Source organism: Pundamilia nyererei, unplaced genomic scaffold (assembly GCF_000239375.1).
Source record: "Pundamilia nyererei isolate P.nyererei 1_Seehausen unplaced genomic scaffold, PunNye1.0 scaffold00250, whole genome shotgun sequence".
Taxonomy (NCBI): Eukaryota; Metazoa; Chordata; class Actinopteri; order Cichliformes; family Cichlidae; genus Pundamilia; species Pundamilia nyererei.
In genome coordinates, this window is record NW_005187651.1 from 698,843 (window position 1) to 708,404 (window position 9,562).

Below are 9,562 nucleotides of genomic sequence, written 5' to 3' on the forward strand. Positions count from 1 at the left end.
GGGAGTGTTTCAATTAAGTTAAGATTTAGGCTGTTTGCACCTGATGACTGAAACAACCCTGAACTCTTGTTTCATGCTCTCGGTTTGAGTTTTTGAGTTTCATTTTTGAGTGTTGAAGGCCCTGATGTGTTGAGCAGTGAGACGTGGGAATCATTTAGTTTTTAAAAGATGTGGCACATAGTTCTTTCACACGGTAAAGAAGTTACATTCAGATAAATCAAAATGAACGAATATTAGATTTACTTGCAACATTTAATGTGGTGCCTTTGTGCACTTTTCATTTAAGTAAAGAGTTCAAATTATGTACTTCTTACTGAAATGATAATCAAAGCACTCCTTTTTTGGAAACAGGCTTGCATCATATTCCTGTTAACAAACTAGCTAATGTAAGTTGCCAAACTTGTTAGCCCAAAACAAAACTAACACAATCAATAACACAAAAGCTGAATTACTTCTATGTAATTCTTTTAGAAGGAAGTATGTCCAGCACATGCATGAATTATTTTTAAACTGGCAAAATCACATTCCTGTTTCTTGTGTAATGTCTTTGAAAAACAATGCATGTTCAAAGATTGTACTATCAACTATAAAACAGTGTTAACCTGAAAATCTCCTTGCAGTTAAGCTCGTAAGACTTGATGTTAGAATCCCTGATAATCAGCACTGGTGTCCTGTGGTCAGGAGGGAGGGGTACAACCTTTATCTGCTTTGAATGCACAGATTTGAATGTTCTGCTGGAAACAGATGAGAACAGTTGAAGAAATATTGACAGACATCAGTCATGACTTACAGAGACTGTGCACCGTTAACAAACCCTGGATTACAAATGACATAAAAGCAATCATCAACCAGAAAAAGGTAACTTTTAGAGGTGGTGACAAAGAATGGCTCAAACAGATGCAACATGAGCTGAAGAAGTGACTGAACACAGCAGAAATGTAGTAGATAAAGAAGATAGAAAGGAAGCTAGAATACAGCAACATCTGTGAGGTGTGAAAAGGAATGAATACTAAAAAGAAACAAAAACAAAAAGAAAAGACAGCCACTTATGGGTGATGTGGAAAGAGCTGATGCACTCAAGCAGTTCTTTAGTCCTTCAACTTTATGGTCACACTCACTCCCACTGCTTCTCCTTCACTGTAACTCCATCTGCTCCTGCACAAGCTCCCCCTTCTCCTTTCATTTCTAATACAGCAGCTACTTCCCCTCTCACACCTGTGCCTTCATGCTCGTCTGTCACAGACAGGGGTGAGATTGGAGTTAGGAAGACTATGATAGCCCAGATGGTGTGTGTCCAAGGCTGCTCAAGAATTGTGTTGCCCAACTGTGTCAACCTCTCCACATGATTTTTAATCTGAGTCTACTGCCAGGACTGTGGAAAACATCCTTTATTTTTCAGGTACCAAAAATAAAACGTCTTGCTGAACTAAATGACTTTAGACCAGTGGCCCTTATAATGCACATCATGAAAACCTTGGAACAGCTGATTCTACACCAAGACAAACTTGCTTAAAACTGCAGACAGGAATCTGAACACAGGGATCTCATAAAAACCTTCAGCCACTCGTGTCACAAAACCTACCTCATGCTGAACACCTCTGAACACTGGGGAGGCAGCAACAGAAGGATCAGTAAATTTATTCTTATTCTTATTGTTGTCAGGGTCATCAGGTAGCCACCCTTGTTCACTGGTCACTGATAGACCCACGCATGTACTTGGATGCTCATGCTTTTGAGAAACCTGGTTGCACCAGCTACATCATTTTGTTTTGGCAACTATGTCTGCATAATTGAGCCTTTTGAATTGTATATGCTGCCTCCCATAGTACCATTATCTCCACAGTGTACAGGCACTTCTGCACGGTGGACCACCAGATGATGTCTGGCCTGAGAATACTTGGAGTAATCTTTGGTGGGAAAGTGACTTTCTGCAACTTGTAGCCACAGGCAGTATCCACAGTAGCTTTCATTCTTGCAGATAAGATTTAGGGGGGAATTACTTTTCCAGATTTGGGTAGCTTTTTGTGCACTAATAAGTGAAATCATGATTTAAAAGCTGTGTTTTGTATTTCCTTTTGTCTTTGCAAAACTAAATAAATAAATAAGAAATCAGGAACAAGGAAATGTTTTGTCACTGTATCGTTTGACCTGATTAAGCCTCCTTGGCTAGTTTTGCAGCCAGTGAGGATGTCACTGGAGGTCAGCAGAGTTCCATTTGTTCTTCTTTTTACTGTATCATGATGTTTACACATTCACCAAAAAAGGAAAAGATCACTGGTTTTATCAAAGATGAAGACATAAATCCCTTTGGTATTGCATTACGATGAGCATCTGGTATAAAAACTCTGAAATTAAACACATGGAGCTTCCCACTGTTTTGATCTGTTGTGAATAAGCCAGAAGTAGGTTCTTCTATCATTGCATGATAATGCATTTTACAAATAGAGATTGCTTAATGCATTCTCAAATAAGCATTACATATATTACTTGTAGGTGAAATTAAATTGATTTATTTTTGGCCTTAATTCTCATTTTTATTTTTCCATCAGAATCTTTGTGTTCGGACGGTTCAGGGGCCAGAGTATCAGTGTCGCTCGGGGTTTAAGTTTCATGGAGGTTTGGAACAGAAGTTTATACTTGTGGACTGCAGGACAGTTATGTATGGAACATACAGGTGAGTCAGTGCTGTTCAAAAGTATTCTGTGATTAAATTGAAATAGAGGCTTGGCCTAGCTCTACTTGGCAGCTTTGCTAACTTTAAGTAAACCTTAAAGCAATTTCATGTAAACTCACTGTGCTACTCTGGTATTTTTAAAAATAAAAATTGGTGAATTAGGAAGAAAAAAATATGATTAGCTGCCTTCCTTCACCACTTAGACTGGCTTTCTTCTGGCGGGTCAAATAGCCATATTAGGAAGATTCTGTCTCACTTTTATCATATCGAGCAAGTATGTGTTTAGAGCAGTCTGCAGCCTGAGCTCGTGGCTCACGGAGATTAGTTACATTATTTGAAACTTTCACTACTGAAACAGTAAAAATAAGAGAGAAAAAAAGTTTTAAAAAAAGACAAACCCCAGAGCAAGTTCTCAGACAAACTTAACAAATCTTCCAAGTCAGCAAAACTAGTTTATCTGTTTGAGAACACACAGAGCTGAGGTAAGAAGAACACTTAATAAATGCAGTGGCCTGTGGGCAGCTGCAGGCACCAGAAACACATAAACTTTCTGCTGAATTTGCCAAGTTCAAACATCATATGATTTAAACTTTAGTCCTATGCTCTGCTACTATAGCTTTTGTTGTGTTGGATGTGTTTCCTGGTTGGCCCTTATTTCCACTGTTATGTTTCAGTTGTGGATTAAGCACATTAAAATTTAGATAATGAAGATATGCATGACTTTATTATTAATACTGTTTAAAAATTTGTGCATCATTATGATTTGTACTGGTTCTTCAATTTCTTTTTCAGCTACACATGGACTTTTGAGAAAATCAACCTCAGTATGGTCCTGGTTGTCACAGGCCAACTGGTTTCCACTTATGATGAAGAGTTCAGAAGACTCTATGCTTGCTCCACAACTTCTTCAGTCTTGCTTAACGGGAGGCCACCTGTTCTGTACCTTAAAGATACTTTGGCTCTGGAGAGCCCAAACTCCAGCCAGCTTTCTCTTAATATGATTCACAGGAGATCCAGGGTGATGCACGTGGTGAGAAGTGTTCAGGACAACAGGTTCAACAATTCTGGCACAATGACCAGAGGCTTGAGTGTCCAGGATAGGCTCCATCAGTATGACTATACTAAAATGGGGAACCTAGTGAAAGGACACAGTTATGGAGGCGAGCTGCAAAAGGTAAACTCCATGACTCGGCTAAGGATGGGAACTAAAGACATTGGAGTCCCTGGGAGAAGTGGATCTAAACCGAGGGGAGGTGGGGAGGTGCTTCTACCAAACCGGATGTCGCACCATCACCTCCGGCACCAGACACGTTACGGTGCGGACCAGAACCTAATACCATTCAACTCAGAAACATCACTCCACCGCTGGAAGATTGATTCTTATCTTAATGAGAATGAGATGCATCCAGGTGCGTCATGTGATGCGATCTCACCTGGGACATCTCCATATAGCAGTCACACAGGCTTAAATGATTATCAGTCACAGCTCATTCACAGCAGGTCGAGAGATATTAAGTCCAGAATGGAAGAAACACGGCAAAAAAGGTTCAGTTTGCAGGACTATAACAATTTCAGGCAAAGCCACGAGTCTTTGAGGTCCATGTATCTGAATGCAGAAACATCCAAACTGATGTCTTCATTAAGAGGCCTGGATGTAAGGCAGAGTATCACAGAATCGGAGCTAGCGGCACAAGAAAGCTGCAGCCAGGAAAACAGGGAGCTCAAGAAGCGAGGTAACAAAAGAGAGCCAGTGCTCACTGATGGACATCGTTCTGCATCTCACCATGATGTAGTTTCAGATGGAAAAACAATGCAGACATATGATTGGCGTGAGCCTCTATCCAAGACAAGATCAGCTGCTGATTTAGACCAGAAAATGAGTGATGCACCACTCAAGCCTTCTCATTTACAGTCCAGCAGTGTTAGCATTCAGCATCCGAGAGCAATGGAATCTTTGACCGAGGTCCCTGAAGAAAAAGACAGTTCCCACACTCACTTAGACCCAGCACTTAAAGTCAGACGTGAGATTTGCAAAGATGAGGAGGTTGTTCCTAAGAACTCTGTAAAATCTCCAGAAAAAGAAATTCAGGATCAAGCCACAGGAAAGCATTATAGGGTGGCCAAAAGCACAGGCTCAGGTGATTCAAGGCAAGGAAAGAAATCCATTTCTAATGAAGTTGAAACTTCTCTGGAAGTCTTCAATCCATCTACAGGACCTCAGCGGGGAGTGGAAGATAAGGGCAGTCACACAGAAAAAGGGGAAGCACAGCTAGAAGATGCAGCGCTACAGGGAAAACATTCTATGAAAATGAAAGTGCCTACATCAGATGAAAAGAAAACTTCCAAAAATGAAAATAAGTCTCTCCAAAGAAGGACCTCAGGAGTAAGCCAGCCACTGAAGGCTGCCCATTCCCTGGCACCTGATGCAGTGCACACAACAAAAAGCCAGTCACTGAGCATGCCCAGTTTACAGAGCTCCCTTACTAGTCCATCAGAGACAGAAAAGACTAAATCTCCACTGTCAAGATTTTCTCCTCAGCGTTTGAGCAAAAAGAAGATGGCCCTTGCAGCAGAGCAAGACTCAAAGGGCACTGTGGGTGACGAAAGAGAGACTTTATATCAGAGACCAAAAGACAAAGCCTACAGTCGGTATGAGTTTTTGCTTAGCAACGAAAATCTACGTCTGGATAAGTCAAAGAAGAAGGCAAATTCATATTCGTCAGACAAAGAGAGAATCTCTTCTTTGCAAAGGCGCGAGTCTGCCCGTTCAGTGAATCAGACACAGAGCAGCACTGATAACAAACTGGAGCGATTCATGCAGCGAGTTGGAAATCTAATAAACAAGAACAAGTAGCAAAGGCACAGAAGAAGGCCAACATGGTCAGAAATGAAGGCAAAGTTTAAGCATATTACATGTTTTGTTTATGCAGCTGTTTTCCATGCCTAGACAAACGGTTTCTTTACACCGCAGCAGTATGCTCCACTTTTTTTTTTTTATCGCCACTGATGCCAGTAACAAGGCTTGATAAATCGGTATTTGCAGTTAAAGTCTGAGATGGATCTTACTGGGGAGGAGGAGTTAAGGCAACCAGGGAGAATCTGACAGTAGCACTTCAGGACATTCAGCAATGTTTGATTCAGTAAGCTAAATTATAATGATACGGTATGTCTTATGCAAAATATGTTTATTCTTTTAGTTTACCTAAAGGATCAGACTGATGAGAGCATCTTTCATGCTATGACAACACCAACACCTCTGTTGTTGTTCAGTATTGTTGTGAAATATCTACGTTTAAAAAAACCCACACCAGTAAGGCCCACTGTTATAAGATAAGATAAGATAAGATAAGATAAGATAACCTTTATTAGTCCTTTATTATAACCTGTACCTGAGGTTTTCTAAACAAACATACACTGGTTTACTCTAATACAGTAATGCATACATTCATCTGCCACTGAATATATTTCTTCTTGTTTCAGAAACAGTACTGAAACAAAGGGTGGATGTAGCTCAGGAGGCAGAGCAGGTCATCCACTAGCTGAAAGGGTGGTGCTTTGATCCGTGTGTCAAAGTATCCTTAGGCAAAATACTCACCCCTAAGTTGCTCTACGATGGATTCACGGGAGGATGAATGTGTGTGAATTACAGTAGAAAAAAGTGCTTGTGTGAATGAGACGTGTTGTATAAAAGCACTTTGAGATCTTCAGTAGTGTAAAAAAGTGCTATATAAGAACCAGTTCATTCTCTGAAAATGTTCAGAGCTACTGGAAATTACTGAAAAGTGTTCAATTAATAAACATATTTGGTTTTTTTGCTTCTTATATAGGCAGCACGGTGGTTAGCACTGTTGCAGCACAGCAAGAAGGTCCTGAGTTCAATTCCAACATCAGACCGGGGTCTTTCTGTGTGGAGTTTGCATGTTCTCCGGGTACTCCGGCTTCCTCCCACCGTCTAAAGACATGCAACTTGTGGGGATAGGTTAACTGGATAATCCAAATTGCCACTAGGTGTGACTGTGAGTGCGAATGGTTGTCTGTCTCTGTGTGTTGGCCCTGCGACAGACTGGCGACCTGTCCAGGATGTACCCCGCCTCAGCTGGGATAGGCTCCAGCGCCCCCCGCGACCCTGAAAAAGGATAAGCGGAAGTGAATGGATGGATACTTCTTATATAGACAAAAGTCTTGAATCTATGTGTTTTCAGTCCCATTGTTACAGGTGTATAAAATCAAACACACTGTCATACAGTCTGCCTTCACAAACAACATGTCTGTGAACTGTATCCCCTCCTAGATATTCTGCGATGAACTGTAAGTGTTATTATGGCAAAGTGGAAGTCATTGTCAGCCATACCCACAGCGCTAATGTTCTGCTGACTCTCTACTCTACAGTTGATTAACATCAGTACTAAAACTGCATGCCAGGAGCTCTATGGTGTGGGTTTCTATTGATAACCAGCTCCTGTAGGTGTAATGTGTAGATAGCTCACTAGCTACTTTTGTCCATATGGTGTATGAAGACTGAAATTGTGGAGCAAAGCGTTGGTGGATTTGGTGGTTTTTTTGTGCAATGTGTCACAAAAAAACACCAAAAATATGTCATATGCCTTATCATTTAATGTATCATATAATGTATCATTCATGAAGCATATTGATATATAATTTTTTTTAAATATGGACGATGCTGTACATTTTCTCAGTGTATTTTGATTAATTTAGCAACTATGTTCCAAATATGAAAGCATTCACACTGGACTTCTATCAGATATTTTATCATAAAGTGTCTGTGAACACTAAACTGCTTTCTAAGTCTCTGTGGAAGATATCTGCTGCATAGTCATCAGTGTTACTCTTCTTCACATCAGTTCTACAAAGCTTTTTAGGTTAAGCAGAGACACAGTTACATGCCTACTTTATAAGCTCCCTCTACAGATCACCATCTTGGTGGTGTTCTTTATAACGTGTTAGGTTTTTGCTTCCTGCTTTATTTTGTGAGCTGCTTGTTCCTTATGCTTTGCTTTTACTTTTGCTTCCTTGCCTCATCTTCTGCTGTCTCTGTGCGTCCTTTGTCAGTGTGCCTATTCGCTTCAACCCCAGTGATAGTAGCTCTAGTGTATTTGTTTAGGTTTCAGCAATTTATAGTTTTCAGTGTTTCCCTTCTGGATTTATGATTTACCTTTTGTATTATTGCAAAAAAACAATAAACAGTTCACTTCAAATTCACCGCTGTCTACCTGAGAGTCTACATTTTGGTCCTGTGCACAACATTCAGCCTGCATATCTTACATGCCATGAAATGCACAAGACCATAACTGTAGCTATGGGTAGCTATGTTTGATGATGATGATGATGATGTCATAACTTTGCAAGACAATGATGAGTGGTGGCTTTTATTAAGTCAAAGATTCAGCTGAGCAGCTGATTCACACTGAGGCCACAGAAAAAATAAGAAGTCTATCAAATTGCAGCCAAGCTAGGGACCCCAAGACGGTAACATGCTTATTACACACCAGAAAACTAAATTGTTGCAATTTTCTCAACTGCTTGGGCTGCACTCCTAAATAATAGCTGAATTTGTCAAAATAATCTGAAATTCTTCATTACTTTTTGGTTCTTCTGCACAAAATAAAGCATTTCTAATTCTTGTTTTGCAAATGTTTTAGCACAGATGGGCAAAGGACTCTGCTTGCTGCACATGTCTTTGTCATTAAAACACATTATCAGTTAAATAGTTTAATTCTCTAAAATATACTTTAATTTCATGTGTAATATTTGTCACATGTCAAAGAAAATCTTTAGAAATTCAAAATCTCTCTAATCTTTCTATGCACAATAAACTTTGAATATGTATGTTGTAAAGCATATTTTTAAAGCCTGAGCACTGGTGGATCAAAAATAAATCTATAACACAACATTAACATGGAGGAACTGCTCATACAAACATTTTGTAGCCTGTGAAATATGCAGGGCAGAGAGGATGTGTGGCAGTAAATAAAGGGAAGACAACAGAATGCATGAAGGTGCATAAAAGTGCAAAGGATGGATGTAGCATGCACGGTAGCTTTTCTTATGTGACCTTGTAAGAGGACATCAGGTGGGAGGTCAGAGAAAATCTGTGACCAAATAGACAATGACTCAGCCCTTCTGTGCTATTGCTAGCACTGTAGCATTATATTGCAGATAATAGGACTGTTTTGGTTTGATACTTCGGGTATGGATAATGTGCATGCACATTGAAGTAATTTGTTAGTTTTCTGGTTACTGTGCTTGACTGTGTGACCACTGAAGGAAACGTGCATTTTTCCTTTCAATTCATGCAAATTAAATCCCACTTTTGCTTTACAGATTAGAATGTAAAACTTTCTGCCCTTGAAATCAGCATTTGATAATTAGTTACTTTCAGCAAAAATGTCTGACACAACTTCACCTACTTCCAAGGTGCATGGAGAGGATGATAGAATTCACAATGCAGGAACTCCAGCAACACTTAAGGGAAGATGAACAACTTTAATAATTGACCAACGCGCTTCGGCTTGTGGCCTTCATCAGGGTCATAGTAAAACATTGTAGAAAATTGCATAAATACAAGACAGGAAACAGAAAAAAAATTCAAATTAACCAATCACGCATGTGTTATTTTGAGACAGGTGGGGATTATGTCTCCTCCCCCCCATCCTCATCATTAATGATCTAGTCCAGTATTTACTTGGGCGTGACTTAACCAATTAACCAACACCTGCAAAGCCAGGCTTCTACCTACCTACCTAAACCCCCACGCAACATTATTTTGCGTTTCTACCCATAAAACCCGGAGAGCAGTCAAATGGTGGAAGTGGAAGCTAAACTGGCTAGTCATTCATATGTATATTAGGCTGTTAAGTAGGAATTCTG